Source organism: Stenella coeruleoalba (assembly GCF_951394435.1).
Source record: "Stenella coeruleoalba genome assembly, chromosome: 20".
Lineage (NCBI taxonomy): Eukaryota > Metazoa > Chordata > Mammalia > Artiodactyla > Delphinidae > Stenella > Stenella coeruleoalba.
Window position 1 is genome coordinate 5,085,185 of NC_137166.1, and position 8,411 is coordinate 5,093,595.

At 46.5% G+C, this 8,411-nt stretch overlaps 1 long non-coding RNA gene across 1 annotated transcript; it reads right to left on the bottom strand.

The window, feature by feature from the left end:
* Positions 1 to 539: 539 nt before the first annotated feature.
* On the bottom strand, positions 540 to 7,823 carry LOC307179160. The gene is made up of 3 exons (XR_013825333.1): positions 7,070 to 7,823; positions 6,625 to 6,702; positions 540 to 675 (listed from the first exon to the last, which is right to left on the bottom strand). It is a non-coding gene; the product is annotated as an uncharacterized lncRNA (long non-coding RNA).
* Positions 7,824 to 8,411: the final 588 nt, after the last annotated feature.

Consider the following 8,411-nt stretch of genomic DNA (forward strand, 5'->3'; position numbering starts at 1 on the left):
CCATTATGACCCCCTATTAACTCGATTACATCTGCAAAGACCCTATTTGCAAATAAGCTCACACCCATAGGTAGCAGAAGTTAGGACTTCAACATACCTTTTTGGGGGGACACAATTCTAGTCACCATAGTGCCCTTCCCATATCGCCCACCTTTGCCACTTGACCCCCGACTTGCCAGCAACCTTCAGCTCTTCGCCTGAGAGCTTTATTTTGCCCCTGGAACCTCTGTTGCCACAAATGCCAGTGAATTAACATCACTTCATTCCCACTCCCTCCGCCCCCAGCAGGGCTCAAGCAATGGCTGATGGAAGTTGGTATATAAATATTCCAGCCTCCTTACCCCTTGGGGGATAAGTCTGAGGCACGCCCTAGACTGGTTCCCAGAGTGCCTCAGGGGTACCAAGCCGTGGTGCCCACAGTGGAAGCTGGCTTGACAACCCACCCTTTATCAGCTGCGTTCCCTTCTCTGCCTCATTTTCCCAGTCCCTGATGTGTTTCTTTCACCTCTCACATACTTACATCTTAGGGTTCACTGCTGGGGGAACCCAAATAAGACATTAGACACTCAGTAGTCCTTCCCCTGTGATAGGAAAGCAGGAAGTGGCACAGCTGGGCAGGGCTTAACAAGGCAAGCATCTTCTTGAGCTACCAAAAAGGCATCTGCTGCAATCTGGCTGCAGAAACACAGAAAGTGGGAAGAGCATATGTCTGAGAGTAGGAGATTCACGTTGGATTAACTAGCTGTGTGGTTTGGGGCAGGTCACTTAACCTCTCTGTGCCTCCGTTCCCCCTCTTTAGAGCCGTGATGGGGGACCAGACGACCTCTAGAATCCTTTGTGTTTCTGGGACTCTGGGATCCGGCCGCCTGCTCCTCCGCAGCTGCGACTTTCAACAACTTCTTCGCCTGGCTCATCTATTTATTATAACTTTTTTTATCTATTAATGTTTTGAAGGCAGAGAAGGCATAGAAAGTGGGCTTTGTCTCTGAGGGCAGGCTCATGTTTTTGTATGGGTTCAAGAAAACATGACATAATACAGTGGAAAGTTTTATCATGGAAAAAGAAAAAAGTGATTTTCTTTATCCTATTTGTAACGGATATTTTCTCCTATTTGGCAACAAGATAAAGTGGGGACGTGGACTGACTTAGGGGTCAGGCGATCTGGGTTGAATGCCAGCTCTGCTTCATACTAGCTGTGTGATGTTGGGCAAGCTTATTCACTCATTCAGTGAATACCTATTCATGGGTGTGGGTCAGGCAATGTCCAGGACATTGGAGAGTCAGTTGTGTGCAAAATGGTGAGTTCCTGCCTTCTTGGTGCTTACAGACTAGAGGGAAAGACGTTAATCAGATAACCACAGATATACCTACACACCATGAGAGGAGCTCTGAAAGGTAAGGACAGGTCACTATGAAAGTGATAAACAGGGCAAGGTCTGCAAGATTTGAAAAGGCCTCCCTGAGGAGTGATGTTTGAGCTGAGATTTAAGTAGACATAGGTGTCCGCTAGGTAAGGAGTGGAGCGGAGGAATAGCATCTCAGGCAAAAGCAGCAGCACATGCAAAGGCCCTGGGGTGGAAAAGAGCCAGCACATCCTAGAATTAGCTCGGGGGTGTCATTGACTCTTCTGTTTACAAACAAATGAATATATAAAAATGCCTCCAGGTCACTGTGGCTATCAAATGAATTACTGTGTGAGGAAGTGCCCATCAAGCGCTTCCTCTTTCCAGGCTTGGGAAAGGCAGGCAGGGAGGGCTCTCAAGTTCCTCATCCGGGGATAGAGGAGGGCGTGGGAATTGGGTTATAGGTCCCAGGAAAGCGATTACTTCATGTTGCCTCTTCATAGCACGTGGGTCAGGTGCCTTTTGCTTTAACCTGTTTATTGTTCTGGTCTCACGCTGAAGGTCATGGGTAGGCCGTATTTCTTGGGGCTTTGTTTGCTTTAGTTTTGAGAATTAGCAGTAAATCATGCAGGCTCCCGGCCATACCTTCTTGTGAATAGTTCTCTTGAGTTTGGGGACTTGCCCGACTCCAGGGGCTGACTGCAGCTAGAGGTCTGGGGCGGCTCTTAGGCTGGGTCTGGACACTAGGCTCATCTTTCAATTTGTGGGTGGAGACGGGGTCTCCACTCACACTCACCTACCTCCCATCCCCTCTTCTCTCTCCTTCCCTTCGCCCACCAAATGGGTACATGAGCCCCCTGCCCCCCAGCACTGCACATCCATGGTCTCACTGGGATGTACACAGCAATCCCTTCACAGAAATGAGAGTCAGGACGCTGGGGTGGTCCAATGATTTTCCCAAGGTTGTGAGCGATAAGCCTGGGCCAGGTTCGTGGCCTGTAACCGGTGCACAGGGCTTTGGGCTCAGGGACCCCCATCCCCTTAGAAATTCTTAATAGCTTCAGAACAAAGGACCTGCATTCCATTTTGCACTGGGCCCTGCCAGTTACGCAGCCAGTCCTGCAGTGAGAGTTGGGCTTCAAACCAGATCGGCTTCATTCCAAACCCAGTGCCCTATCGCCTTCAGCAGTGCTCTTTCTAAACCGCACATCTGTCATGGGCATTTCCTCAGGGATTCCAATGGCAGTACTGGCTTCCTTAAGGCTTTGGATGTTGATAACACAGATTCTTTTTGAGGACAGGTTTCTTTCGCAACAATGACACATCTCAGTGGGTGCCTGGAACCTTCCTCTCCTGGCGGCCTCCTGCTGATTGGTGCCACACCAGATGCCCTGAGTTAAGCTGAACGACGGGCTATGTCCAGACCGAAAGATAGCAAAGCCCAGTGTAACTCCATCACCTCCACGTTTGGCACAATATTTACGATGAGAAATTCAACATTAAGCCTGAAATGCAGGACGTGATGGTGGTCAAGGGGTAGGAAGCAAAACAGGTAAACAGAGTTGAGAGAGAGCGGGGTCTTCCACGGCATGTCGCTGCAGCCGGCCTTCCCACGCTTCGCAAAAGGGCTCTGTGCTGGAAACCCTTCTCCCCAGCTGCTTGAAATTCACGTTGGACTGAAAGTTCTGAGAAATACTGTAGAAAAGAAACCTGTGCACTTCGCTTAGTTCGGTGTTTCCCCAGCTTAACCACTGAACTTTGTTTGTTTGGTTTTGAGAAGCAGCTATTTTTATACACTCTTTAGGAAACACCTGCTCAGACATTATACTGTTTCATGTTTCTAGTTGTGGCGGAATTATCCTTTACACAGAAGAACAAGGGCCACGGTGGGCATCTTCACTAACATGTATGTGAGCTTTCAGGCTGGTCCACTTAATGGGAGCGATGACAGGAGGGACAAGGCAGCTTGGACTTAAATTCTGACATGACACTTCTAAGTAGGTTTGCATACTTACAAGTGGGGCTACTTAGTTTATTTTAGAGAGTTCCAGCTACCTCTCTTGCGGTCCATTTGCCTAACACCTGCATACCTGCAACGTGCCAGGACTTGTAGCAGGCACCAAAGGGAACTTCAAGATAATAAAGTCCCCAGAGGCCCCCAGGGTCCCTCAGACAGTGGGGGAGACAGACACACGGCAAGGAGTTTGAGGACAATGTGACAAGTGTTAAAGGCATGTTCAAAATACTTTGGGGATCACAGAAGAAGACTACCTCTCTTTGAGAGAACGGAGGTTATTTTTTTTTTTCTGAGAGGGAATAGTTGAATTGGGTCTTAAACATTGAATAGGAGGTTACCAGGCAGAGATGCAGGTTGGGTTGGGGACATATTTCAGGGGCAATGAACAGAGAAATGTGTTGGTTGAGGTGCAGCAGGGAGAGGGGTAAGATTCAGACTCCAACTCCCAACATATGGGTTTTTCCACACCAAGCAATCCCCCGACAGCAGCTGGGTGTCCTGTAATTCAAGTCAACTCTGATACCATCTACTCAGAGGCAGCATCGAACTCCACAAGTGAAGGGCTCAGTCCTGCAAGACCACTCTCCACTTCAGGCTCCCGTCACGGTCCAGCTGGTTACCTGTGCCTGTGGCCTAACGGCTATAACCAGAAGTTCCCATGACCCTCTACTCGGGTTTGATTAATTTGCTAGAACGGCTCAGAGAACTCAGCAAGATATTTTACTTCATAGATAATATCCAGACAGAAGAGCTGCATAGGGCGCGGTGTGGGAAAGGGGCAGGGAGCCTGCATGCCCTCTCCAGGTGCACCACTCTCCCCTCTGCTTCACCAACCTAGAAGCTTTCTGAGCCCCGTTTTCGGTTTTTACCGGAGGCTTCATCACCAGGGCGTGATTGATTAAATCACTGGCCACTGGCCATAGATTCAACCTCCAGCCCCTCTTGCCAACTGGAAGTCTGGGGGGGGTGGGACTGAGAGCTCCAACGCTCCAATCACAGGGTTGTTTCCCCTGGCAACCAGCCCCCATCCTTAGGTGGTTTCCAAAAATCACCTCATTAACATAAACTCAGGTGTGGTTTGTTCTGGATATCAAGACACCTCTACAGCTCTTATCACTTAGGAAATTCCAAGGGCTTTAGGATCCGAGCCAGAAACGGGACAACGACCAAATACATATTTCTTACTATAAATCACAGTATCACAGGGGTGGGGGGCCAGGTATGAAGGGCTTCTATCCTGGGCTGATGAACTTGGAAAGTAAGTGCCCAGAGTCTGCTCTGTACTTTCCCTACAAAGAGCCCCCAGAGCAATTTGGTAATCATCTAATTAAAAAATTAATTCTCAGATGGGCAGAGGGATGGAAAGAGAATAGAGCTACCATAAAGCAAGTACCATCACGTGTTAAACAAGGTGGTGTGGATACAGGTGCTCACTGGGGAAATTCTTTTAGCTCTGCCGTATGTTTGAAAATCTTCATAATAAAATGTTTGGTAGAGTGGACTCAATTCTAATTTATTATTTCCCTCTTCCTTTTGCAGTGCTCAGTTTTTCTTAAGCTTCTCTTTGATTACTAAAGTTGCCAGCACCAGAGCAGTTACGTCCGCAAACAAGTTGTCAGAAGCCTCAGATGAATTTTAGACCTAACTGAATTGCCAATTTTCTTGCTTAGGGGAAAAAAAAAAAAAAAAAAAACCTCTAGAAAGCAAATTAACCCTTGATATACCAGTTACGATTTCTTTTAAAAAGCTGGCTGTAAAATGCTAAGCCAGGCACCCAGAGATAGTCTGAATGAGTTAGTGAGGTCTGGGAAAGAAGGGAGGGTTCTGAGCTTCCGGAACAAAGGGCAGATCCCCAGCAGAGATCAAGGTGAGAGGGAAGTCCAAAATCAAGGTGTCCTGGGGCGGCTTCCTGTTTAGAGGCTGTGAGGGAGAATCTGTTCCCTGCCTTTCTTCCAGCTACTGGTGTTGTCAGCACTCCTTAGCTTGCGGACACATCACTCCAGTCTTGGCCTCTGTTCTCACAGGGCACTGTCTCTGTGTCCCTCTGTGTCTCTTCTCTTCTTTAAAGGACACCAGTCATTGCATGAGGGCCCATCGTAATCCAGCATGACCTCATCTTAACTTGATTACATCTGTAAAGACTCTGTTTGCCAATAAGGTCACATTCTGAAGTCCCAGGATAGGATTTCAGCATACCTTCTGGGGGGACACAACTCAACCCACAGCAGAGGCGGACAGGAAGAAAGGGTTTTGGGAGGGGTGTTTGGCTGGTCCCTAGATGTGATGCGTGGAGACAGTGTGTCAGGATGAGGGGAAAGTCGAGGTAAGTACAGAGCAGCCGGCCTGGAGTCGGGACCGTGTGGAACCAATAAATTAAACATCTCCAGAGCTGCCTACCTCTGGACCTTTTTATGAGGTCATTAAATATCCTTACTGTTGAAGCCATTTTTAGTCATTGCTTGCAACGAAAACTATTCTAATTTATTTTTTTTATTATCGAAATAAAATATCTGACCGTAAATACTTGAACTCAACATCTTGGCTTTGGGCCTAAGCATTAAATGCTTTCCTTCTTACCAATAAGAAGAAAAAAAGTCATGCATTAGTTATTTCCTTTAGGATGGATGACTCAAAAGATAAATGAGAAACTTGTTCTTTCTTCCAAAATAGCAAACATGATTTCTTTTTAAGTACATGAAACTATGCTTAAAACCCTCCAAGAGTTCTTTTAAAATGTAATTTTACAGATATGTCTTCTTACTAGTAAAACCTGTTACTTTCACAAGTTAAATTATATTTCACTATATTTACGTATTAACAGAATTGTCAACTCACAGGTTAATCTGCTGTGGGCATAGAAAAGTATGCCCAGATGAAAAGAATGCATTTTCATGAAAATAGAGATACATGAACTAATAAATTACTAGTTTTTAATAAATAATCTCCTTATTGAATAACTTATCCCTCTGGTAAAATATTTACCATACTCTTTAAAACCTTTTTAAGCAACTGACACACTCAGGAAGCCTTAAATGATGGGCTATCCTTTTGTGGCTGAAGAGTTGGAATGATTTTTCATTGAAGTGCATCTTAATAAGAAGCAAATTGATTTAAAGTGAGTCAAGTCCTCGTGGAGTGAGGGCTCTTCATGCTCAGCTCCTTGGACTGGAGGGTGAGCTCCTCATTTCACGGGGCCGAAAGGTCATGCTCTATCCCTGTGCTCCGATGTGCTGGGTAATTAAGAATCAATTCCTTTTCAATTACCTTAGGACCGGCCCAGGCCCGAGTGATTCAGAGTGAGACGCTTTTCCCTGCCACCCCATTTCTCCATGCAGTGTTTTCCTGTGTAGGAAGGAATATAAAAAAAATGACTGGAGAATTGATTAAAGACACGGATCCCCAGCCCCTGTCCCATACGTACTGGATCAGGATCTACAAAAGAGGAGCCCGGGAACCTGCATGTTAATCCCCCAGGGATTTCTTGTGTTTAGACTAGTCTGACTCCCCAGAGCTATCAGACAACCCAAGTTGGCACCCTAGGGCCCTCGTTCTCACACTTGAGGGAGGTCAGAATCTCCTGGAGGTCGTGTTAAAACTCAGGCTGCTGGGCCCCAGCCTCAGGGTCTGCTTTCATTTCAAAGAATTCTTGCTCCGTTTACTAGATCACTTAGTATAATACAAAAAGAGATCCTTTCAGTTCAGAACTTACCAAACAGCACCTTGTTGAAGTATTCCTAACAAATCTCGTCCGGAATTGTTCTGGAATACAGATTAGCTTGAATAAACCCAAGAAACTTCTGGCAGTTCACGGGGAGGAAAATGTTCTCAGTCAGTGATTCCAGAAACACTGGCTCAGCTGTGCCAGAGGGGTCGTACAGACTCTGCTGCTCCTTCTGGGGAGAACAAAGTTGAGTCTCAGATCACTGTGAAGCCTTGTCTGCGCTCGAGAAAATGAGATCGACCCACCGAATCTTACTGTATTTCCTTTTGATGAGGCTGGCAAAAAATATGTTTCATATAATCAACTGTGATGAGGGCTCATGGACGCCAAGGCTGACCCATGGTAATCATCAGCCTGTTTGAAACTCTGCCGGCAAGACAGCATACTTTTCCAGCTGGTTTCAAGAGTCTTTCTAAGTTTCTTAATTATGGGCCCAAGGAACATAGGTTGTGATTGAGGGGCTTCCATCAGAGCTGTCTGCCTATCAAGGCGGAAGTCTGATTTTCTTTGCAGGACATTGTTTTGCAGCTTTTCCAGCTTTGCAATCCGTGTGCCAGGCCAGTCCCAGGCTTCTGTTCCACGAAGAATTTGGGCCCATCCTTTGCCTCAGCAGGATTCTGGAGCAGAATCAGTCCAGTGGTCTATTTCCGGGAGAATATGTGTCATTAAAAGAAACAACCATGTTTTTTAAATTTCCAGAAATGACTTTTCTGATGATTATCCATAGCCCATTAAAATTAACTGGGTTTTCTTCCACATAACAGGCCTGTAATTCTAAGATATTTAATATTTACAATTTCTTTCTGGAAACACTGGGTTTGGCTGGCAACTTCTAACGACCCATAAAAGGTAAGAGGTAGAAAAACTACAGCAGTGGTTGAGGAGTGGGGTTTCTTGAGGGCTGATTAGACGGACAAAGATTCCAGCTAGAAAACTTTTTGATGTCAACGACCTTCGAGCGCTCTGAGGGGCTGAGGCCAGGGCAGCACAGTAGGAACAACTTGGGGAAAACATTTTCTTCACTCTGAGACAGGGACGAGAGGGAAGGAGGAAGGCGCTCTCTTTCCGTGGGCCACGCCTCTGCGGGGGCATTCTGGGTCCTCGATGGCCCTGTGGGTGTGGAATTCACTCTCCCTGGGGCTGCCCTCCCTCGTGAGACATTACAGCCCCCTTTGCAGCCGAGTGCTTCCAAACTGCTCCATCCTGAATTCTTAACTGTTGGGAAATGATACTGTTCCTTTTGAAAGGCAGATGTTCTGCCCGTGATCAATATGAATCATTGGTCAAAAGATGTCCACAAAGTAGGGAAGTAGAAATATACAGCCAAGAT